Below are 25848 nucleotides of genomic sequence, written 5' to 3'. Positions count from 1 at the left end.
ACAGAACTTTTCCCCTTTCCAATATCTTACTCTGTATTTTAACGAGAAACAAATAGTTGATTGTAAATGAAGTGTTTAAGGTTAATTTCTAATCAATTATGTGTTTGCATCATTTTTATCGTATATTTAATGAATTAATAGCAATAAACAGAAAATTCACAAAAACGTGGAAAAACAGCAAAATATTGCCAAACTCGATGATATTTTGTTTATATCACATAAAGCAAAAGGGTATGATAAACGTCAAAATATTGCTGAATTCGATGATTTTTAGTACGAAACAAAATGCAAGAAAACTTGCTTAAAATGCAATATTATGCGAAAATCTGAGATTTGAAGGTCAAGTGACATATCGTGATACTACATGAAATAGTATCGAAATATTGGTAAGCATGAATATATATACGTAATATCAAACTACATGAAAAACATGAAAAATCATTATTATGCCAAATTTGAGGATTTTAACTTTGAATCATAGAGCGACGTTTCGTATTTTTTAGACCCTAGAAAAGACGTATAAAGATGTTGCTTCCAATACAAATGATAAAAATCAATGTGTTTTCAATAAACTTAACTAAAATGTTCCTGATTTTCGGTTTATATTACCGATGGAAGATGTACATGTCAAACCGTTCTAATCCGGCTGAAACGTCGATATATGCAATAAAAACAGAACTTCTCCCCTTTTAAATATCTTGCTCAGTATTTTAACGAGAAACAAATAGATGATTGAAAATGAAGTATTTAAGCTTATTTTCTGATCAATTATGTGTTTGCATAATTTTTCTCGTATATTTAATGAAACAATAACAATAAACTGATAATTCACAAAACCGTGGAAAAATGGCAAAATATTGCCTAATTCGATGATATTTTGTTTAAATCACATAAAGGAAAAGGGGATGATAAAGGTCAAAATACTGCTAAATTCGATGATTTTTAGTACAAAACAAAATGCAAGAAAACTTGCAAAAAAATGCAAAATTTGCGAAATTCTGAGATTTGAAGGCCGAATCACATATCGAGAGAAAACATGAAGTAGTATCAAATTATTGGTAAAAACGAATATATATATACGTAAAGTCACACTACATGAATAACGTGAAAAAAGTCACTATATTACCATATTTGAGGATTTTAACTTCAAATCATAGAGCGAGGTTTCGTTTTATTTATATTCAAGAAAAGACATGAAAATGTTGTTTCAAATACAAATGATAAAATCCGGCTGAAACGTCGATATATGCAATAAAAACAGAACTTCTCCCCTTTCCAGTATTTTACTCAGTATTTTAACGAGAAACAAATAGTTGATTGAAAATGAAGTGTTTAAGCTTATTTTCTGATCAATTATGTGTTTGCATAATTTTAACGTATATATAATGATTTAATAACAATAAACTGAAAATTCACAAAAACGTGGAAAAACGGCCTAATTCGATGATATTTTGTTTTAATCACATAAAGGAAAAGGGGATGATAAAGGTCAAAATATTGCTAAATTCGATGATTTTTAGTACAAAACAAAATGCAAGAAAACTTGCTTAAAAATGCAAAATTTGCGAAATTCTGAGATATGAAGGCCAAATCACATATCGTGAGAAAACATGAAGTAGTATCGAAATATTGGTAAAAACGAATATATTTACGTAAAATCACACTACATGAATAACGTGAAAAAAGTCACTATATTACCATATTTGAGGATTTTAACTTCAAATCATAGAGCGAGGTTTCGTATTATTTAGATCCAAGAAAAGACAAGACAATGTTGTTTCAAATACAAATGATAAAAATCAATGTTTTTTCATTAGAATGAAGTATGAATTTAAATTATTAAAATCAAAGTGTTTTCATTCGAATTAAATAAAATGTTTTCCGTTTATATTACCGATGGAAGATGTACCCGTAAAACCGCTCTTGTCCGGCTGAAACGTCGAAATATGCAATAAAAACAGAACTTCTCCCCTTTCCAATATCTTTACTTTCCCCTTCTTCCAATATTTATAAATATTATAAATATAAACTGATAATATAAACTGATAATTCACAAAAACGTGGAAAAACGGCAAAATATTGCTTAATTCGATGATATTTTGCTTAAATCCCATAAAGGAAAAGGGGATGATAAAGGTCAAAATATTGCTAAATTCGATGATTTTTAGTACAAAACAAAATGCAAGTAAACTTGCCTAAAAATGCAAAATTTGCGAAATTCTGAGATTTAAAGGCCAAATCACATATCGTGAGAAAACATGAAGTAGTATCAAAATATTGGTAAAAACGTATATATATACATAAAATCACACTACATGTATAACGTGAAAAAAGTCACTATATTACCATATATGAGGAGTTTAACTTCAAATCATAGAGCGAGGTTTCATATTATTTAGATCCAAGAAAAGACATATGAAAATGTTGTTTCAAATACAAATGATAAAATCCGGCTGAAACGTCAATATATGCAATAAAAACAGAACTTCTCCCCTTTCCAATATCTTACTCAGAATTTTAACGAAAAACAAATTGTTGATTGAAAATGAAGTGTTTAAGGTTATTTTCCTAATCAATTATGTGTTTGCATCATTTTTATCGTATATATTTAATGAATTAATAGCAATAAACTGAAAATTCACAAAAAACGTGGAAAAACAGGAAAATATTGCCGATTTCGATGATATTTTGTTTATATCATATAAAGGAAAAGGGGATGATAAACGTCAAAATATTGCTGAATTCGATGATTATTAGTACGAAACAAAATGCAAGAAAACTTGCTTAAAATGCAATATTATGCGAAAATCTGAGATTTGAAGGTCAAGTGACATATCGTGATACTACATGAAATAGTATCGAAATATTGGTAAGCATGAATATATATACGTAATATCAAACTACATGAAAAACATGAAAAATCATTATTATGCCAAATTTGAGGATTTTAACTTTGAATCATAGAGCGACGTTTCGTATTTTTTAGACCCTAGAAAAGACGTATAAAGATGTTGCTTCCAATACAAATGATAAAAATCAATGTGTTTTCAATAAACTTAACTAAAATGTTCCTGATTTTCGGTTTATATTACCGATGGAAGATGTACATGTCAAACCGTTCTAATCCGGCTGAAACGTCGATATATGCAATAAAAACAGAACTTCTCCCCTTTTAAATATCTTGCTCAGTATTTTAACGAGAAACAAATAGATGATTGAAAATGAAGTATTTAAGCTTATTTTCTGATCAATTATGTGTTTGCATAATTTTTCTCGTATATTTAATGAAACAATAACAATAAACTGATAATTCACAAAACCGTGGAAAAATGGCAAAATATTGCCTAATTCGATGATATTTTGTTTAAATCACATAAAGGAAAAGGGGATGATAAAGGTCAAAATACTGCTAAATTCGATGATTTTTAGTACAAAACAAAATGCAAGAAAACTTGCAAAAAAATGCAAAATTTGCGAAATTCTGAGATTTGAAGGCCGAATCACATATCGAGAGAAAACATGAAGTAGTATCAAATTATTGGTAAAAACGAATATATATATACGTAAAGTCACACTACATGAATAACGTGAAAAAAGTCACTATATTACCATATTTGAGGATTTTAACTTCAAATCATAGAGCGAGGTTTCGTTTTATTTATATTCAAGAAAAGACATGAAAATGTTGTTTCAAATACAAATGATAAAATCCGGCTGAAACGTCGATATATGCAATAAAAACAGAACTTCTCCCCTTTCCAGTATTTTACTCAGTATTTTAACGAGAAACAAATAGTTGATTGAAAATGAAGTGTTTAAGCTTATTTTCTGATCAATTATGTGTTTGCATAATTTTAACGTATATATAATGATTTAATAACAATAAACTGAAAATTCACAAAAACGTGGAAAAACGGCCTAATTCGATGATATTTTGTTTTAATCACATAAAGGAAAAGGGGATGATAAAGGTCAAAATATTGCTAAATTCGATGATTTTTAGTACAAAACAAAATGCAAGAAAACTTGCTTAAAAATGCAAAATTTGCGAAATTCTGAGATATGAAGGCCAAATCACATATCGTGAGAAAACATGAAGTAGTATCGAAATATTGGTAAAAACGAATATATTTACGTAAAATCACACTACATGAATAACGTGAAAAAAGTCACTATATTACCATATTTGAGGATTTTAACTTCAAATCATAGAGCGAGGTTTCGTATTATTTAGATCCAAGAAAAGACAAGACAATGTTGTTTCAAATACAAATGATAAAAATCAATGTTTTTTCATTAGAATGAAGTATGAATTTAAATTATTAAAATCAAAGTGTTTTCATTCGAATTAAATAAAATGTTTTCCGTTTATATTACCGATGGAAGATGTACCCGTAAAACCGCTCTTGTCCGGCTGAAACGTCGATATATGCAATAAAAACAGAACTTCTCCCCTTTCCAATATCTTTACTTTCCCCTTCTTCCAATATTTATAAATATTATAAATATAAACTGATAATATAAACTGATAATTCACAAAAACGTGGAAAAACGGCAAAATATTGCTTAATTCGATGATATTTTGCTTAAATCCCATAAAGGAAAAGGGGATGATAAAGGTCAAAATATTGCTAAATTCGATGATTTTTAGTACAAAACAAAATGCAAGTAAACTTGCCTAAAAATGCAAAATTTGCGAAATTCTGAGATTTAAAGGCCAAATCACATATCGTGAGAAAACATGAAGTAGTATCAAAATATTGGTAAAAACGTATATATATACATAAAATCACACTACATGTATAACGTGAAAAAAGTCACTATATTACCATATATGAGGAGTTTAACTTCAAATCATAGAGCGAGGTTTCATATTATTTAGATCCAAGAAAAGACATATGAAAATGTTGTTTCAAATACAAATGATAAAATCCGGCTGAAACGTCGATATATGCAATAAAAACAGAACTTCTCCCCTTTCCAATATCTTACTCAGAATTTTAACGAAAAACAAATTGTTGATTGAAAATGAAGTGTTTAAGGTTATTTTCCTAATCAATTATGTGTTTGCATCATTTTTATCGTATATATTTAATGAATTAATAGCAATAAACTGAAAATTCACAAAAAACGTGGAAAAACAGGAAAATATTGCCGATTTCGATGATATTTTGTTTATATCATATAAAGGAAAAGGGGATGATAAACGTCAAAATATTGCTGAATTCGATGATTATTAGTACGAAACAAAATGCAAGAAAACTTGCTTAAAATGCAATATTATGCGAAAATCTGAGATTTGAAGGCCAAGTCACATATCGTGATACTACATGAAATAGTATCGAAATATTGGTAAAAATGAATATATTTACGTAATATCAAACTACATGAAAAACGTGAAAAAGTCATTATTATACCAAATTTGAGGATTTTAACTTCGAATCATAGAGCGACGTTTCGTATTTTTTAGACCCTAGAAAAGACGTATAAAGATGTTGCTTCCAATACAAATGATAAAAATCAATGTGTTTTCATTAAAATTAACTAAAATGTTTTTGATTTTCGGTTTATATTACCGATGGAAGATGTACACGCCAAACCGTTCTAATCCGGCTGAAACGTCGATATTTGCAATAAAAACAGAACTTCTCCCCTTTTCAATATCTTACTCAGTATTTTAACGAGAAACAAATAGATGATTGAAAATGAAGTATTTAAGGTTATTTTCTGATCAATTATGTGTTTGCATAATTTTAACGTATATATAATGAATTAATAACAATAAACTGAAAATTCACAAAAACGTGGAAAAACGGCCTAATTCGATGATATTTTGTTTAAATCACATGAAGGAAAAGGGGATGATAAAGGTCAAAATATTGCAAAATTCGATGATTTTTAGAACAAAATAAAATGCAAGAAAACTTGCTTAAAAATGCAAAATTTGCGAAATTCTGAGATTTGAAGGCCAAATCACATATCGTGAGAAAACATAAAGTAGTATCAAAATATTGGTAAAAACGAATATATATACGTAAAATCACACTACATGAATAACGTGAAAAAAGTCACTATATTACCATATTTGAGGATTTTAACTTCAAATCATAGAGCGAGGTTTCGTATTATTTAGATCAAAGAAAAGACAAGACAATGTTGTTTCAAATGCAAATGATAAAAATCAATGTTTTTTCATTTGAATGAAGTATGAATTTAAATGATTAAAATCAAAGTGTTTTCATTAGAATTAAATAAAATGTTTTCCGTTTATATTACCCATGGAAGATGTACCCGTAAAACCGCTCTAATCCGGCTGAAACGTCGATATATGCAATAAAAACAGAACTTCTCCCCTTTCCAATATCTTCCTCAGTATTTTAACGAGAAACAAACAGTTGATTGAAAATGAAGTGTTTAAGGTTAATTTCTAATCAATTATATGTTTGCATCATTTTTGTCGTATATATAATGAATTAATAGCAATAAACTGATAATTCACAAAAACGTTGAAAAACGGCAAAATATTGCCTAATGCGATGATATTTTGTTTAAATCACATAAAGGAAAAGTGAATGATAAAGGTTAAAATATTGCTAAATTCAATGATTTTTAGTACAAAACAAAATGCAAGAAAACTTGCTTAAAAATGTAAAATTTGCGAAATTATGATATTTGAAGGCCAAATCACATATCGTGAGGAAACATAAAGTAGTATCAAAATATTGGTAAAAACGAATATATATATGTAAAATAACACTACATGAATAACGTGAAAAAAGTCACTATATTACCATATTTGAGGATTTTAACTTCAAATCATAGAGCGAGGTTTCGAATTATTTAGATCAAAGAAAAAGACATATGACAATGTTGTTTCAAATACAAATGATAAAAATCAATGTGTTTTCATTAGAATTAACTAAAATGTTCCTGATTTTCCGTTTATATTACCGATTGAAGATGTACACGTAAAACCGCTCTAATCCGGCTGAAACGTCGATATATGCAATAAAAACAGAACTTCTCCCTTTTCCAATATCTTACTCAGTATTTTAACGAGAAACAAATAGTTGATTGAAAATGAAGTGTTTAAGGTTAATTTCTAATCAATTATATGTTTGCATCATTTTTATCGTATATTTAATGAATTAATAGCAATAAACTGAAAATTCACAAAAACGTGGAAAAAGAGCAAAATATTGCCTAATTCGATGATATTTTGTATATATCACATAAAGGAAAAGGGGATGATAAACGTCAAAATATTGCTGAATTCGATGATTTTTAGTACGAAACAAAATGCAAGAAATTTTGCTTAAGAAGCAATATTATACGAAAATCTGAGATTTGAAGGCCAAATCACAAATCGTGATACTACATGAAATAGTATCGAAATATTGGTAAAAATGAATATATTTACGTAATATCAAACTACATGAAAAACATGAAAAATCATTATTATGCCAAATTTGAGGATTTTAACTTCGAATCATAAAGCGACGTTTCGTATTTTTGACCCTAGAAAAGACGTATAAAGATGTTGCTTCCAATACATATGATAAAAATCAATGTGTTTTCAATAAACTCAAATAAAATGTTCCTGATTTTCGGTTTATATTACTGATGGAAGATGTACACGTAAAACCGCTCTAATCCGGCTGAAACGTCGATATATGCAATAAAAACAGAACTTCTCCCCTTTCCAATATCTTACTCAGTATTTTAACGAGAAACAAATAGTTGATTGAAAATGAAGTGTTTAAGGTTAATTTCTAATCAATTATGTGTTTGCATCATTTTTATCGTATATATACTGAATTAATAGCAATAAACTGAAAATTCACAAAAACATGGGAAAACAGCAAAATATTGCCTAATTCGATGATATTTTGTTTATATCAAATAAAGGAAAAGGGGATGATAAACGTCAAAATATTGCTGAATTCGATGATTTTTAGTACGAAACAAAATGCAAGAAAACTTGCTTAAAATGCAATATTATGCGAAAATCTGAGATTTGAAGGTCAAGTCACATATCGTGATACTACATGAAATAGTATCGAAATATTGGTAAGAATGAATATATATACGTAATATCAAACTACATGAAAAACATGAAAAATCATTATTATGCCAAATTTGAGGATTTTAACTTTGAATCATAGAGCGACGTTTCGTATTTTTTAGACCCTAGAAAAGACGTATAAAGATGTTGCTTCCAATACAAATGATAAAAATCAATGTGTTTTCAATAAACTTAACTAAAATGTTCCTGATTTTCGGTTTATATTACCGATGGAAGATGTACATGTCAAACCGTTCTAATCCGGCTGAAACGTCGATATATGCAATATAAACAGAACTTCTCCCCTTTTAAATATCTTGCTCAGTATTTTAACGAGAAACAAATAGATGATTGAAAATGAAGTATTTAAGCTTATTTAATGAATTATTAGCAATAAACTGAAAATTCACAAAAACGTGGAAAAACAGCAAAATATTGCCTAACTCGATGATATTTTGTTTATATCACATAAAGGAAAAGGGTATGATAAACGTCAAAATATTGCTGAATTCGATGATTTTTAGTACGAAACAAAATGCAAGAAAACTTGCTTAAAATGCAATATTATGCGAAAATCTGAGATTTGAAGGCCAAGTCACGTATCGTGATACTACATGAAATAGTATCGAAATATTGGTAAAAATGAATATATTTACGTAATATCAAACTACATGAAAAACGTGAAAGTCATTATTATACCAAATTTGAGGATTTTAACTTCGAATCAAAGAGCGACGTTTCGTATTTTTTATACCCTTGAAAAGACGTATGAAGATGTTGCTTCCAATACAAATGATAAAAATCAATGTGTTTTCATTAAAATTAACTAAAATGTTCCTGATTTTCGGTTTATATTACCGATGGCAGATGTACACGTAAAACCGGTCTAATCCGGCTGAAAAGTCGATATTTGCAATAAAAACAGAACTTCTCCCCTTTTCAATATCTTACTCAGTATTTTAACGAGAAACAAATAGATGATTGAAAATGAAGTATTAAGGTTTTTTCTGATAAATTATGTGTTTGCGTAATTTTTAACGTATATTTAATGAATTATTAACAATAACCTGAAAAATCACAAAAACGTGGAAAAACGGCCTAATTCGATGATATTTTGTTTAAATCACATAAAGGAAAAGAGGATGATAAAGGTCAAAATATTGCTAAATACGATGATTTTTAGTACAAAACAAAATGCAAGAAAACTTGCTTAGAAATGCAAAATTTGCGAAATTCTGAGATATGAAGGCCAAATCACATATCGTGAGAAAATATGAAGTAGAATCGAAATATTGGTAAAAACGAATATAAATACGTGGCCTTCAAATGGTCAAAATATTGCTAAATTCGATGATTTTTAGTACAAAACAAAATGCAAGAAAACTTGCTTAAAAATGCAAAATTTGCGAAATTCTGAGGTTTGAAGGCCAAATCACATATCGAGAGAAAACATGAAGTAGTATCAAATTATTGGTATAAACGAATATATATATATATACGTAAAGTCACACTACATGCATAACGTGAAAAAAGTCACTATATTACTATATTTGAGGATTTTAACTTCAAATCATAGAGCGAGGTTTCGTATTACTTATATTCAAGAAAAGACATGAAAATGTTGTTTCAAATACAAATGATAAAATCCGGCTAAAGCGTCGATATATGCAATAAAAACAGAACTTCTCCCCTTTCTAGTATCTTACTCAGTATTTTAACGAGAAACAAATAGTTGATTGAAAATGAAGTGTTTAAGGTTAATTTCTAATCAATTATGTGTTTGCATCATTTTTATCGTATATTTAATTAATTAATAGCAATAAACTGAAAATTCACAAAAACCTGGAAAAACAACAAAATATTGCCTAATTCGATGATATTTTGTTTATATCACATAAATGAAAAGGTGATGATAAACGTCAAAATATTACTGACATTTTATATCGAAAATATGTCAATAACTGCTAGCAGCGATAGGTCACATTTTGCCCAAACCCCCCCTGCAGTTTTCAAAATATTCCAAAGATCCCAAATTTGACGCTTGAGCCATATTTTGAAGCCAAATTCGAGCTCTCTGCACGTATTCGCCGTTTGAAATTACGACTTTTTATACCGAAAATATGCCAATTACTTTGAGCGGCGATGGGTCACATTTTGCCAAAACCCCGCCATGCTGTTTACAAAGTATCGCAAACATTCCAAATTCGACGCTTGAGCCGAATTTTGGAGCAAAACTGTGGATCTCTGCACGTATTAGCTGTTTGAAATTTTTACTTTTTTACCGAAATAATGCCAATTACTGTGAGAGGCGAAGTGTCATATTTTGCCCAAAACCCCCTGTAGTTTTCAAAATATCCCAAACATCCAAAATTCCACCCTTGAGCCATATTTTAGAGGCAAATTCTGGCTCTCTGCACGTATTCGCAGTTTAAATTATGACATTTTATACCGAAAATATGCCAATTACTGAGAACGGCGATGGATCACATTTTGCCCAAACCCTTCTTGCAGTTTTCAAAATATCCAAAACATCCCAAATTCCACGCTTCACCCATATTTTGGAGCCAAATTCTGGCTCTCTGCATGTATTCGCAGTTTGAAATTACGAGATTTTATACCAAAAATATTCCAATTACTGCAAGTAGCGATAGATCACATTCTGCCCACACCCTCCCTGCAGTTTTCAAAATATCCCAAACATCACAAATTCGACGCTTGAGCTATATTTTAGAGCCAAATTCAGGCTCTCTGCACGTATTCGCAGTTCAAAATTATGAATTTTTATACCAAAAATATGCCAATTACTGAAAGCGGCGATGGATCAAATTTTGCCCACACCCTCCCTGCAGTTTCCAAAATTTCCCAAATACCCCAAATTCAACGCTTGACCCATATTTTAGAGCCAAATTCTGGCTACCTGCACGTATTCGCAGTTTGAAATTACGACTTTTTATACCGAAAATATGCCAATTACTGAGAGCGGAGATGGATCACATTTTGCCCTAACCCTCCCTGCAGATTTTAAAATATCCCAAACATCCAAAATTTGACCCTTGAGAATTATTTTGGAGCCAAATTCTGCTTCTCTGCACGTATTCGTTGTTTGAAATTACGAATTTTTATCCCAAACATCTCAAATTTGACGCTTGAAAATATGCTAATTCTTGAAAGCAGCGATGGGTCACATTTTGCCCAAACCCTCCGGCAGTTTGCAAAATATCCCAAACATCCAAATTTTGACTTTTGAGCCATATTTTAGAGCCAAAATGTGGCTCTCTGCTCGTATTCGCAGTTTTAAATTACGACTTTTTATACCGAAAACATGAAAATTACTGAAAGCGGCGATGGATCACATTTTACCCAAACCCTCCCTGCAGTTTTCAAAATATCCCAAACATCCGAAATTCGAAGATTGAGCCATATTTTGGAGCCAAATTTGGGCGCTCTGCACGTATTCGCAGTTTGAAATTATTTCATTTTTTATGAAAATATGCCAATTACTGAGAGCGACGATGGGTCACATTTTGCCCAAACCCCCCTGCAGTTATCAAAATATCCCAAACATCCCAAATTCGACACTTGAGCTATATTTTGGAGCCAAATTCTCTTTCTCTGCACGTATTCGCAGTTTGAAATTGGGACATTTTATATCGAAAATATACCAATTACTGAGTGCGGCGATGGATCGTATTTTGCCCACGTCCTCCCTGCAGTTTTCAAAATATCCCAAACATCCCAAATTCGACCTTCAGCCATATTTTGGAGCCAAATTCTGGCTCTCTGCACTATTTCTCATTATTACCAGTGACCCCATTTCCTATATGTGATATAAACAAATTATCATCGAATTAGGCAATATTTTGCTGTTTTTCCACATTTTTGTGAATTTTCAGTTTATTGTTATTAATTCATTAAATATGCGATAAAAATTATGCAAACACATAATTGATTAGATAATAACCTTAATACTTCATTTGCAATCATCTATTTGTTTCTCTTAAAATACTGAGTAAGATATTGAAAGGGGAGAAGTTCGGTTTTTATTGCATATATCGACGTTTCAGCCGGAATAGAGCGGTTTTACGTGTACATCTTCCATCGGTAATATAAACGGAAAATCATGAACAATTTAGTTAATTCTAATGAAAACACATTGATTTTTATCATTTGTATTGGAAACAACATTGTCATATGTCTTTTCTTGGATCTAAATAATACGAAACCTCGCTCTATGATTCGAAGTTAAAATCCTCAAATTTGGTATAATAGTGACTTTTTTCACGTTTTTCATTTCATATTTCGCAAATATATTCATTTTTACCAATATTTCGATACTATTTCATATTATATCACGATATGTGATTTGGCCTTCAGGTCTCAGAATTTCGCATAATATTGCATTTTAAGCAAGTTTTCTTGCATTTTGTTTCGTACTAAAAATCATCTAATTTAGCAATATTTTCACGTTTATCATCCCCTTTTCCTTTATGTGATTTAACCAAAATATTATCGAATTAGGCAATATTTTGCTGTTTTTCCACGTTTTTGTGAATTTTCAGTTTATTGTTATTAATACATTAAATATACGATAAAAATGATGCAAACACATAATTGATTAGAAATTACCCTTAAATACTTCATTTTCAATCAACTATTTGTTTCTCGTTAAAATACTGACAAAGATATTGAAAAGGGGAGAAGTTCTGTTTTTATTGCATATATCGACGTTTCAGCCGGGTTAGAGCGGTTTTACGTGTACATCTTCCATCGGTAAAATAAACGAAAAATCAGGAACATTTTAGTTATTTCTAATGAAAATACATTGATTTTTATCATTTGTATTGGAAACAACATTGTCATATGTCTTTTCTTGGATCTAAATAATACGAAACCTTGCTCTGTAATTTGAAGTTAAAATCCTCAAATATGGTAAAATAGTGACTTTTCCACGTTTTTCATATAGTGTGATTTTACGTAAATATAATAATTTTTACCAATATTTCGATACTACTTCATGTTCTCTGACGATATGTGATTTGGCCTTCATATCTCAGAATTTCGCAAATTTTTCATTTTTAAGCAAGTTTGTTGCATTTTGTTTTGTACTAAAAATCGTCGAATTTAGCAATATTTTGACGTTTATCAATCTCCTTTTCCTTTTTGTGATAAAATATCATCGAATTAGGCAATATTTTGCCGTTTTTCCACGTTTTTGTAAGTTTTCAGTTCATTGGTATTAATTCATTAAATATACGATGAAAATGATGCAAACACATAATTGATTAGATAATAACCTTAAATACTTCATTTTCAATCAACTATTTATTTCTCGTTACAATACTGAATAAGATATTGAAAAGGGGAGATTTCTGTTTTTATTGCATATATCGACGTTTCAGCCGGATTAGAGCGGTTTTATGTGTACATCTACCATCGGTAATATAAACGGAAAATCAGGAACATTTTAGTTAATTCTAATGAAAACACATTGATATTTATCATTTGTATTGGAATGATAAAATGTGTTTCGCATTGTCATATGTCTTTTCTTGGATCTAAATAATACGAAACCTCGCTCTATGATTTGAAGTTAAAATCCTCAAATATGGTAAAATAGTGACATTTTCATGTTTTTCTTGTAGAGTGATTTTACGTAAATATATTCGTTTTTACCAATATTTCGATACTACTTCATGTTTTCTCACGATATGTGATTTGGCCTTCATATCTCTTAATTTCGCAAATTTTGCATTTTTAAGCAAGTTTCTTGCATTTTGTTTTGTACGAAAAATCTTCGAATTTAGCAATATTTTGACGTTTATCATCCCCTTTTCCTTTATCTGATTTAAACAAAATATCATCGAATTAGGCAATATTTTGCTGTTTTTCTCAGTTTTTGTGAATTTTCAGTTTATTGTTATTAATTCATTAAATATACGATAAAAATGATGCAAACACATAATTGATTAGAAATTAACCTTGAATAATTCATTTTCAATCAACTATTTGTTTCTCGTTAAAACACTGGGTAAGATATTGAAAAGGGGAGAAGTTCTGTTTTTATTGCATATATCGATGTTTCAGCCGGATTAGAGCGGTTTTACGTGTACATCTTCCATCAGTAATATAAACGAAAAATCAGGAACATTTTAGTTAATTCTAATGAAAACACATTGATTTTTATAATTTGTATAGGAAACAACATTGTCATATATCTTTTCATGGATCTAAATATTACGAAACCTTTATGATTCGAAGTTAAAATCTTCAAATTTTATATAATAGTGATTTTTTTCACGTTTTTCATGTAGTTTGATAGTACGTAAATATATTCATTTTTTTACCAATATTTCGATACTATTTCATGTTTTCTCACGATATGTGATTTAGCCTTCATATCTCAGAATTTCGCAAATTTGGCATTTTTAAGCAAGTTTCTTGCATTTTGTTTTGCACTAAAAATCATCGAATTTAGCAATATTTTGACGTTTATCAATCCCCTTTTTCTTTATGTGATTTAAACAAAATATCATCGAATTAGGCAATATTTTGCTGTTTTTCCACGTTTTTGTCAATTTTCAGTTTATCGTTATTAATTCATTATATATAAGATAAAAATGACGCAAACACATAATTGATTAGAAATTAACCTTAAATACTTCATTTTCATTCAACTATTTGTTTCTCGTTAAAATACTGAGTAAGATATTGAAAGGGGAGAAGTTCTGTTTTTATTGCATATTTCAACGTTTCAGCTGGATAAGAGCGGTTTTACATGTACATCTTCTATCGGCAATATAAACGGAAAATCAGGAACATTTTAGTTAATTCTAATGAAAACACATTGATTTTTATCATTAGGATTGGAATGATAAAATGTGTTTCGCATTGTCATATGTCTTTTCTTGGTTCTAAATAATATGATAACCTCGCTCTATGATTTGAAGTTAAAATCCTCAAATATGGTAAAATAGTGACTTTTTCACGTTTTTCATGTAGTGTGATTTTACGTATATATATTCGTTTTGCCAATATTTCGATGCTACTTCATGTTTTCTCACAATATGTGATTTGGCCTTCATATCTCAGAAATTCGCAAATTTTGCATTTTTAAGCAAGTTTCTTGCATTTTGCTTTCTACTGAAAATTGTCGAATTTAACAATATTTTGACGTTCATCAATCTCCTTTTCCTTTTTGTGATAAAATATCATCGAATTAGGCAATATTTTGCCGTTTTTCCACGTTTTTGTAAGTTTTCAGTTCATTGGTATTAATTCATTAAATATACGATGAAAATGATGCAAACACATAATTGATTAGATAATAACCTTAAATACTTCATTTTCAATCAACTATTTATTTCTCGTTACAATACTGAAAAAGATATTGAAAAGGGGAGATTTCTGTTTTTATTGCATATATCGACGTTTCAGCTGGATTAGAGCGGTTTTATGTGTACATCTTCCATCGGTAATATAAACGGAAAATCAGGAACATTTTAGTTAATTCTAATGAAAACACATTGATATTTATCATTTGTATTGGAATGATAAAATGTGTTTCGCATTGTCATATGTCTTTTCTTGGATCTAAATAATACGAAACCTCGCTCTATGATTTGAAGTTAAAATCCTCAAATATGGTAAAATAGTGACTTTTTCATGTTTTTCATGTAGAGTGATTTTATGTAAATATATTCGTTTTTACCAATATTTCGATACTACTTCATGTTTTCTCACGATATGTGATTTGGCCTTCATATCTCTTAATTTCGCAAATTTTGCATTTTTAAGCAAGTTTCTTGCATTTTGTTTTGTACTAAAAATCTTCGAATTTAGCAATATTTTGACGTTTATCATCCCCTTTTCCTTTATGTGATTTAAACAAAATATCATCGAATTAGGCAATATTTTGCTGTTTTTCCCAGTTTTTGTGAATTTTCAGTTTATTGTTATTAATTCATTAAATATACGATAAAAATGATGCAAACACATAATTGATTAGAAATTAACCTTGAATACTTCTTTTTCAATCAACTATTTGTTTCTCGTTAAAACACTGGGTAAGATATTGAAAAGGGGAGAAGTTCTGTTTTTATTGCATATATCGATGTTTCAGCCGGATTAGAGCGGTTTTACGTGTACATCTTCCATCGGTAATATAAACGAAAAATCAGGAACATTTTAGTTAATTCTAATGAAAACACATTGATTTTTATAATTTGTATAGGAAACAACATTGTCATATATCTTTTCATGGATCTAAATATTACAAAACCTTTATGATTCGAAGTTAAAATCTTCAAATTTTATATAATACTGACTTTTTTCACGTTTTTCATGTAGTTTGATAGTACGTAAATATATTCATTTTTTTACCAATAATTCGATACTATTTCATGTTTTCTCACGATATGTGATTTAGCCTTCATATCTCAGAATTTCGCAAATTTGGCATTTTTAAGCAAGTTTCTTGCATTATGTTTTGCACTAAAAATCATCGAATTTAGCAATATTTTGACGTTTATCAATCCCCTTTTTCTTTATGTGATTTAAACAAAATATCATCGAATTAGGCAATATTTTGCTGTTTTTCCACGTTTTTGTCAATTTTCAGTTTATTGTTATTAATTCATTATATATAAGATAAAAATGACGCAAACACATAATTGATTAGAAATTAACCTTAAATACTTCATTTTCATTCAACTATTTGTTTCTCGTTAAAATACTGAGTAAGATATTGAAAGGGGAGAAGTTCTGTTTTTATTGCATATATCAACGTTTCAGCTGGATTAGAGCGGTTTTACATGTACATCTTCCATCGGCAATATAAACGGAAAATCAGGAACATTTTAGTTAATTCTAATGAAAACACATTGATTTTTATCATTAGGATTGGAATGATAAAATGTGTTTCGCATTCTCATATGTCTTTTCTTGGTTCTAAATAATATGATAACCTCGCTCTATGATTTGAAGTTAAAATCCTCAAATATGGTAAAATAGTGACTTTTTCACGTTTTTCATGTAGTGTGATTTTACGTATATATATTCGTTTTGCCAATATTTCGATGCTACTTCATGTTTTCTCACAATATGTGATTTGGCCTTCATATCTCAGAATTTCGCTAATTTTGCATTTTTAAGCAAGTTTCTTGCATTTTGTTTTCTACTAAAAATTGTCGAATTTAGCAATATTTTGACGTTTATCAATCCCCCTTTCCTTTATGTGATAAAATATCATCGAATTAGGCAATATTTTGCCGTTTTTCCACGTTTTTGTAAAATTTCAGTTCATTGGTATTAATTCAATAAATATACGATGAAAATGATGCAAACACATAATTGATTAGATAATAACCTTAAATACTTCATTTTCAATCAACTATTTGTTTCTCGTTAAAATACTGAGTAAGATATTGAAAAGGGGAGATTTCTGTTTTTATTGCATATATCGACGTTTCAGCCGGATTAGAGCGGTTTTACGTGTACATCTTCCATCGGTAATATAAACGGAAAATCAGGAACATTTTAGTTAATTCTAATGAAAACACATTGATTTTTATCATTTGTATTGGAATGATAAAATGTGTTTCGCATTGTCATATGTCTTTTCATGGATCTAAATAATACGAAACCTCGCTCTATGATTTGATGTTAAAATCCTCAAATATGGTAAAATAGTGACTTTTTCATGTTTTTCATGTAGAGTGATTTTATGTAAATATATTCGTTTTTACCAATATTTCGATACTACTTCAAGTTTTCTCACGACACATGATTTGGCCTTCATATCTCAAAATTTCGCAAATTTTGCATTTTTACGCAAGTTTTTTGCATTTTGTTTTGTACTAAAAATCATCGAATTTAGCAATATTTTGACGTGTATCATCCCCTTTTCCTTTTATGTGATTTAAACAAAATATCTTCGAATTAGGCAATATTTTGCTGTTTTTCCACGTTTTTTGTGAATTTTCAGTTAATTGTTATTAATTAAATATATATACGATAAATATGATGCAAACACATAATTGATTAGAAATTAACCTTAAATACTTCATTTTCAATCAACTATTTGTTTCTCGTTAAAATACTGAGTATGATATTGAAAATGGGAGAAGTTCTGTTTTTATTACATATATCGACGTTTCAGCCGGATTAGAGCGATTTTACGTGTACATCTTCCATCGGTAATATAAACGGAAAATCAGGAACATTTTAGTTAATTCTAATGAAAACACATTGATTTTTATCATTTGTATTGGAAACAACATTGTCATATGTCTTTTCTTGGATCTAAATAATACGAAACCTTGCTCTGTAATTTGAATTTCAAATCCTCAAGTATGGTAAAATAGTGACTTTTTCACGTTTTTCATATAGTGTGATTTTACGTAAATATATTCGTTTTTACCAATATTTCGATACTACTTCATGTTTTCTCACTATATGTGATTTAGCCTTCATATCTCAGAATTTCGCAAATTTTGCATTTTTATGCAAGTTTCTTGCATTTTGTTTTGTACTAAAAATCTTCGAATTTAGCAATATTTTGACGTTTATCATCCCCTTTTCCTTTATGTGATTTAAAGAAAATATCATCGAATTAGGCAATATTTTGCTGTTTTTCCACGTTTTTGTGAATTTTCAGTTTATTGTTATTAATTCATTAAATATACGATAAAAATGATGCAAACACATAATTGATTAGAAATTAACCTTGAATACTTCATTTTCAATCAACTATTTGTTTCTCGTTAAAATACTGTGTAAGATATTGAAAATGGGAGAAGTTCTGTTTTTATTGCATATATCGATGTTTCAGCCGGATTAGAGCGGTTTTACGTGTACATCTTCCATCGGTAATATAAACGAAAAATCAGGAACATTTTTGTTAATTCTAATGAAAACACATTGATTTTTATAATTTGTATAGGAAACAACATTGTCATATGTCTTTTCATGGATCTAAATATTACGAAACCTCGCTTTATGATTCGAAGTTAAAATCTTCAAATTTTATATAATAGTGACTTTTTTTCACGTTTTTCATGTAGTTTGATAGTACGTAAATATATTCATTTTTTTACCAATACTTCGATACTATTTCATGTTTTCTCACGATATGTGATTTAGCCTTCATATCTCAGAATTTCGCAAATTTGGCATTTTTAAGCAAGTTTCTTGCATTTTGTTTTGCACTAAAAATCATCGAATTTAGCAATATTTTGACGTTTATCAATCCCCTTTTTCTTTATGTGATTTAAACAAAATATCATCGAATTAGGCAATATTTTGCTGTTTTTCCACGTTTTTGTCAATTTTCAGTTTATCGTTATTAATTCATTATATATAAGATAAAAATGACGCAAACACATAATTGATTAGAAATTAACCTTAAATACTTCATTTTCATTCAACTATTTGTTTCTCGTTAAAATACTGAGTAAGATATTGAAAGGGGAGAAGTTCTGTTTTTATTGCATATTTCAACGTTTCAGCTGGATAAGAGCGGTTTTACATGTACATCTTCTATCGGCAATATAAACGGAAAATCAGGAACATTTTAGTTAATTCTAATGAAAACACATTGATTTTTATCATTAGGATTGGAATGATAAAATGTGTTTCGCATTGTCATATGTCTTTTCTTGGTTCTAAATAATATGATAACCTCGCTCTATGATTTGAAGTTAAAATCCTCAAATATGGTAAAATAGTGACTTTTTCACGTTTTTCATGTAGTGTGATTTTACGTATATATATTCGTTTTGCCAATATTTCGATGCTACTTCATGTTTTCTCACAATATGTGATTTGGCCTTCATATCTCAGAAATTCGCAAATTTTGCATTTTTAAGCAAGTTTCTTGCATTTTGCTTTCTACTAAAAATTGTCGAATTTAGCAATATTTTGACGTTCATCAATCTCCTTTTCCTTTTTGTGATAAAATATCATCGAATTAGGCAATATTTTGCCGTTTTTCCACGTTTTTGTAAGTTTTCAGTTCATTGGTATTAATTCATTAAATATACGATGAAAATGATGCAAACACATAATTGATTAGATAATAACCTTAAATACTTCATTTTCAATCAACTATTTATTTCTCGTTACAATACTGAAAAAGATATTGAAAAGGGGAGATTTCTGTTTTTATTGCATATATCGACGTTTCAGCTGGATTAGAGCGGTTTTATGTGTACATCTTCCATCGGTAATATAAACGGAAAATCAGGAACATTTTAGTTAATTCTAATGAAAACACATTGATATTTATCATTTGTATTAGAATGATAAAATGTGTTTCGCATTGTCATATGTCTTTTCTTGGATCTAAATAATACGAAACCTCGCTCTATGATTTGAAGTTAAAATCCTCAAATATGGTAAAATAGTGACTTTTTCATGTTTTTCATGTAGAGTGATTTTACGTAAATATATTCGTTTTTACCAATATTTCGATACTACTTCATGTTTTCTCACGATATGTGATTTGGCCTTCATATCTCTTAATTTCGCAAATTTTGCATTTTTAAGCAAGTTTCTTGCATTTTGTTTTGTACTAAAAATCTTCGAATTTAGCAATATTTTGACGTTTATCATCCCCTTTTCCTTTATGTGATTTAAACAAAATATCATCGAATTAGGCAATATTTTGCTGTTTTTCCCAGTTTTTGTGAATTTTCAGTTTATTGTTATTAATTCATTAAATATACGATAAAAATGATGCAAACACATAATTGATTAGAAATTAACCTTGAATACTTCTTTTTCAATCAACTATTTGTTTCTCGTTAAAACACTGGGTAAGATATTGAAAAGGGGAGAAGTTCTGTTTTTATTGCATATATCGATGTTTCAGCCGGATTAGAGCGGTTTTACGTGTACATCTTCCATCGGTAATATAAACGAAAAATCAGGAACATTTTAGTTAATTCTAATGAAAACACATTGATTTTTATAATTTGTATAGGAAACAACATTGTCATATATCTTTTCATGGATCTAAATATTACAAAACCTTTATGATTCGAAGTTAAAATCTTCAAATTTTATATAATACTGACTTTTTTCACGTTTTTCATGTAGTTTGATAGTACGTAAATATATTCATTTTTTTACCAATAATTCGATACTATTTCATGTTTTCTCACGATATGTGATTTAGCCTTCATATCTCAGAATTTCGCAAATTTGGCATTTTTAAGCAAGTTTCTTGCATTTTGTTTTGCACTAAAAATCATCGAATTTAGCAATATTTTGACGTTTATCAATCCCCTTTTTCTTTATGTGATTTAAACAAAATATCATCGAATTAGGCAATATTTTGCTGTTTTTCCACGTTTTTGTCAATTTTCAGTTTATTGTTATTAATTCATTATATATAAGATAAAAATGACGCAAACACATAATTGATTAGAAATTAACCTTAAATACTTCATTTTCATTCAACTATTTGTTTCTCGTTAAAATACTGAGTAAGATATTGAAAGGGGAGAAGTTCTGTTTTTATTGCATATATCAACGTTTCAGCTGGATTAGAGCGGTTTCACATGTACATCTTCCATCGGCAATATAAACGGAAAATCAGGAACATTTTAGTTAATTCTAATGAAAACACATTGATTTTTATCATTAGGATTGGAATGATAAAATGTGTTTCGCATTCTCATATGTCTTTTCTTGGTTCTAAATAATATGATAACCTCGCTCTATGATTTGAAGTTAAAATCCTCAAATATGGTAAAATAGTGACTTTTTCACGTTTTTCATGTAGTGTGATTTTACGTATATATATTCGTTTTGCCAATATTTCGATGCTACTTCATGTTTTCTCACAATATGTGATTTGGCCTTCATATCTCAGAATTTCGCTAATTTTGCATTTTTAAGCAAGTTTCTTGCATTTTGTTTTCTACTAAAAATTGTCGAATTTAGCAATATTTTGACGTTTATCAATCCCCCTTTCCTTTATGTGATAAAATATCATCGAATTAGGCAATATTTTGCCGTTTTTCCACGTTTTTGTAAAATTTCAGTTCATTGGTATTAATTCAATAAATATACGATGAAAATGATGCAAACACATAATTGATTAGATAATAACCTTAAATACTTCATTTTCAATCAACTATTTGTTTCTCGTTAAAATACTGAGTAAGATATTGAAAAGGGGAGATTTCTGTTTTTATTGCATATATCGACGTTTCAGCCGGATTAGAGCGGTTTTACGTGTACATCTTCCATCGGTAATATAAACGGAAAATCAGGAACATTTTAGTTAATTCTAATGAAAACACATTGATTTTTATCATTTGTATTGGAATGATAAAATGTGTTTCGCATTGTCATATGTCTTTTCATGGATCTAAATAATACGAAACCTCGCTCTATGATTTGATGTTAAAATCCTCAAATATGGTAAAATAGTGACTTTTTCATGTTTTTCATGTAGAGTGATTTTATGTAAATATATTCGTTTTTACCAATATTTCGATACTACTTCAAGTTTTCTCACGACACATGATTTGGCCTTCATATCTCAAAATTTCGCAAATTTTGCATTTTTACGCAAGTTTTTTGCATTTTGTTTTGTACTAAAAATCATCGAATTTAGCAATATTTTGACGTGTATCATCCCCTTTTCCTTTTATGTGATTTAAACAAAATATCTTCGAATTAGGCAATATTTTGCTGTTTTTCCACGTTTTTTGTGAATTTTCAGTTAATTGTTATTAATTAAATATATATACGATAAATATGATGCAAACACATAATTGATTAGAAATTAACCTTAAATACTTCATTTTCAATCAACTATTTGTTTCTCGTTAAAATACTGAGTATGATATTGAAAATGGGAGAAGTTCTGTTTTTATTACATATATCGACGTTTCAGCCGGATTAGAGCGATTTTACGTGTACATCTTCCATCGGTAATATAAACGGAAAATCAGGAACATTTTAGTTAATTCTAATGAAAACACATTGATTTTTATCATTTGTATTGGAAACAACATTGTCATATGTCTTTTCTTGGATCTAAATAATACGAAACCTTGCTCTGTAATTTGAATTTCAAATCCTCAAGTATGGTAAAATAGTGACTTTTTCACGTTTTTCATATAGTGTGATTTTACGTAAATATATTCGTTTTTACCAATATTTCGATACTACTTCATGTTTTCTCACTATATGTGATTTAGCCTTCATATCTCAGAATTTCGCAAATTTTGCATTTTTATGCAAGTTTCTTGCATTTTGTTTTGTACTAAAAATCTTCGAATTTAGCAATATTTTGACGTTTATCATCCCCTTTTCCTTTATGTGATTTAAAGAAAATATCATCGAATTAGGCAATATTTTGCTGTTTTTCTCAGTTTTTGTGAATTTTCAGTTTATTGTTATTAATTCATTAAATATACGATAAAAATGATGCAAACACATAATTGATTAGAAATTAACCTTGAATAATTCATTTTCAATCAACTATTTGTTTCTCGTTAAAATACTGTGTAAGATATTGAAAATGGGAGAAGTTCTGTTTTTATTGCATATATCGATGTTTCAGCCGGATTAGAGCGGTTTTACGTGTACATCTTCCATCGGTAATATAAACGAAAAATCAGGAACATTTTTGTTAATTCTAATGAAAACACATTGATTTTTATAATTTGTATAGGAAACAACATTGTCATATGTCTTTTCATGGATCTAAATATTACGAAACCTCGCTTTATGATTCGAAGTTAAAATCTTCAAATTTTATATAATAGTGACTTTTTTTCACGTTTTTCATGTAGTTTGATAGTACGTAAATATATTCATTTTTTTACCAATATTTCGATACTATTTCATGTTTTCTCACGATATGTGATTTAGCCTTCATATCTCAGAATTTCGCAAATTTGGCATTTTTAAGCAAGTTTCTTGCATTTTGTTTTGCACTAAAAATCATCGAATTTAGCAATATTTTGACGTTTATCAATCCCCTTTTTCTTTATGTGATTTAAACAAAATATCATCGAATTAGGCAATATTTTGCTGTTTTTCCACGTTTTTGTCAATTTTCAGTTTATCGTTATTAATTCATTATATATAAGATAAAAATGACGCAAACACATAATTGATTAGAAATTAACCTTAAATACTTCATTTTCATTCAACTATTTGTTTCTCGTTAAAATACTGAGTAAGATATTGAAAGGGGAGAAGTTCTGTTTTTATTGCATATTTCAACGTTTCAGCTGGATAAGAGCGGTTTTACATGTACATCTTCTATCGGCAATATAAACGGAAAATCAGGAACATTTTAGTTAATTCTAATGAAAACACATTGATTTTTATCATTAGGATTGGAATGATAAAATGTGTTTCGCATTGTCATATGTCTTTTCTTGGTTCTAAATAATATGATAACCTCGCTCTATGATTTGAAGTTAAAATCCTCAAATATGGTAAAATAGTGACTTTTTCACGTTTTTCATGTAGTGTGATTTTACGTATATATATTCGTTTTGCCAATATTTCGATGCTACTTCATGTTTTCTCACAATATGTGATTTGGCCTTCATATCTCAGAAATTCGCAAATTTTGCATTTTTAAGCAAGTTTCTTGCATTTTGCTTTCTACTAAAAATTGTCGAATTTAGCAATTTTTTGACGTTCATCAATCTCCTTTTCCTTTTTGTGATAAAATATCATCGAATTAGGCAATATTTTGCCGTTTTTCCACGTTTTTGTAAGTTTTCAGTTCATTGGTATTAATTCATTAAATATACGATGAAAATGATGCAAACACATAATTGATTAGATAATAACCTTAAATACTTCATTTTCAATCAACTATTTATTTCTCGTTACAATACTGAAAAAGATATTGAAAAGGGGAGATTTCTGTTTTTATTGCATATATCGACGTTTCAGCTGGATTAGAGCGGTTTTATGTGTACATCTTCCATCGGTAATATAAACGGAAAATCAGGAACATTTTAGTTAATTCTAATGAAAACACATTGATATTTATCATTTGTATTAGAATGATAAAATGTGTTTCGCATTGTCATATGTCTTTTCTTGGATCTAAATAATACGAAACCTCGCTCTATGATTTGAAGTTAAAATCCTCAAATATGGTAAAATAGTGACTTTTTCATGTTTTTCATGTAGAGTGATTTTACGTAAATATATTCGTTTTTACCAATATTTCGATACTACTTCATGTTTTCTCACGATATGTGATTTGGCCTTCATATCTCTTAATTTCGCAAATTTTGCATTTTTAAGCAAGATTCTTGCATTTTGTTTTGTACTAAAAATCTTCGAATTTAGCAATATTTTGACGTTTATCATCCCCTTTTCCTTTATGTGATTTAAACAAAATATCATCGAATTAGGCAATATTTTGCTGTTTTTCCCAGTTTTTGTGAATTTTCAGTTTATTGTTATTAATTCATTAAATATACGATAAAAATGATGCAAACACATAATTGATTAGAAATTAACCTTGAATACTTCTTTTTCAATCAACTATTTGTTTCTCGTTAAAACACTGGGTAAGATATTGAAAAGGGGAGAAGTTCTGTTTTTATTGCATATATCGATGTTTCAGCCGGATTAGAGCGGTTTTACGTGTACATCTTCCATCGGTAATATAAACGAAAAATCAGGAACATTTTAGTTAATTCTAATGAAAACACATTGATTTTTATAATTTGTATAGGAAACAACATTGTCATATATCTTTTCATGGATCTAAATATTACAAAACCTTTATG

This window comes from Procambarus clarkii, chromosome 13 (genome assembly GCF_040958095.1).
Source record: "Procambarus clarkii isolate CNS0578487 chromosome 13, FALCON_Pclarkii_2.0, whole genome shotgun sequence".
In the NCBI taxonomy this organism is placed as follows: Eukaryota; Metazoa; Arthropoda; class Malacostraca; order Decapoda; family Cambaridae; genus Procambarus; species Procambarus clarkii.
Note: the sequence above shows the minus strand (reverse complement) of the source record.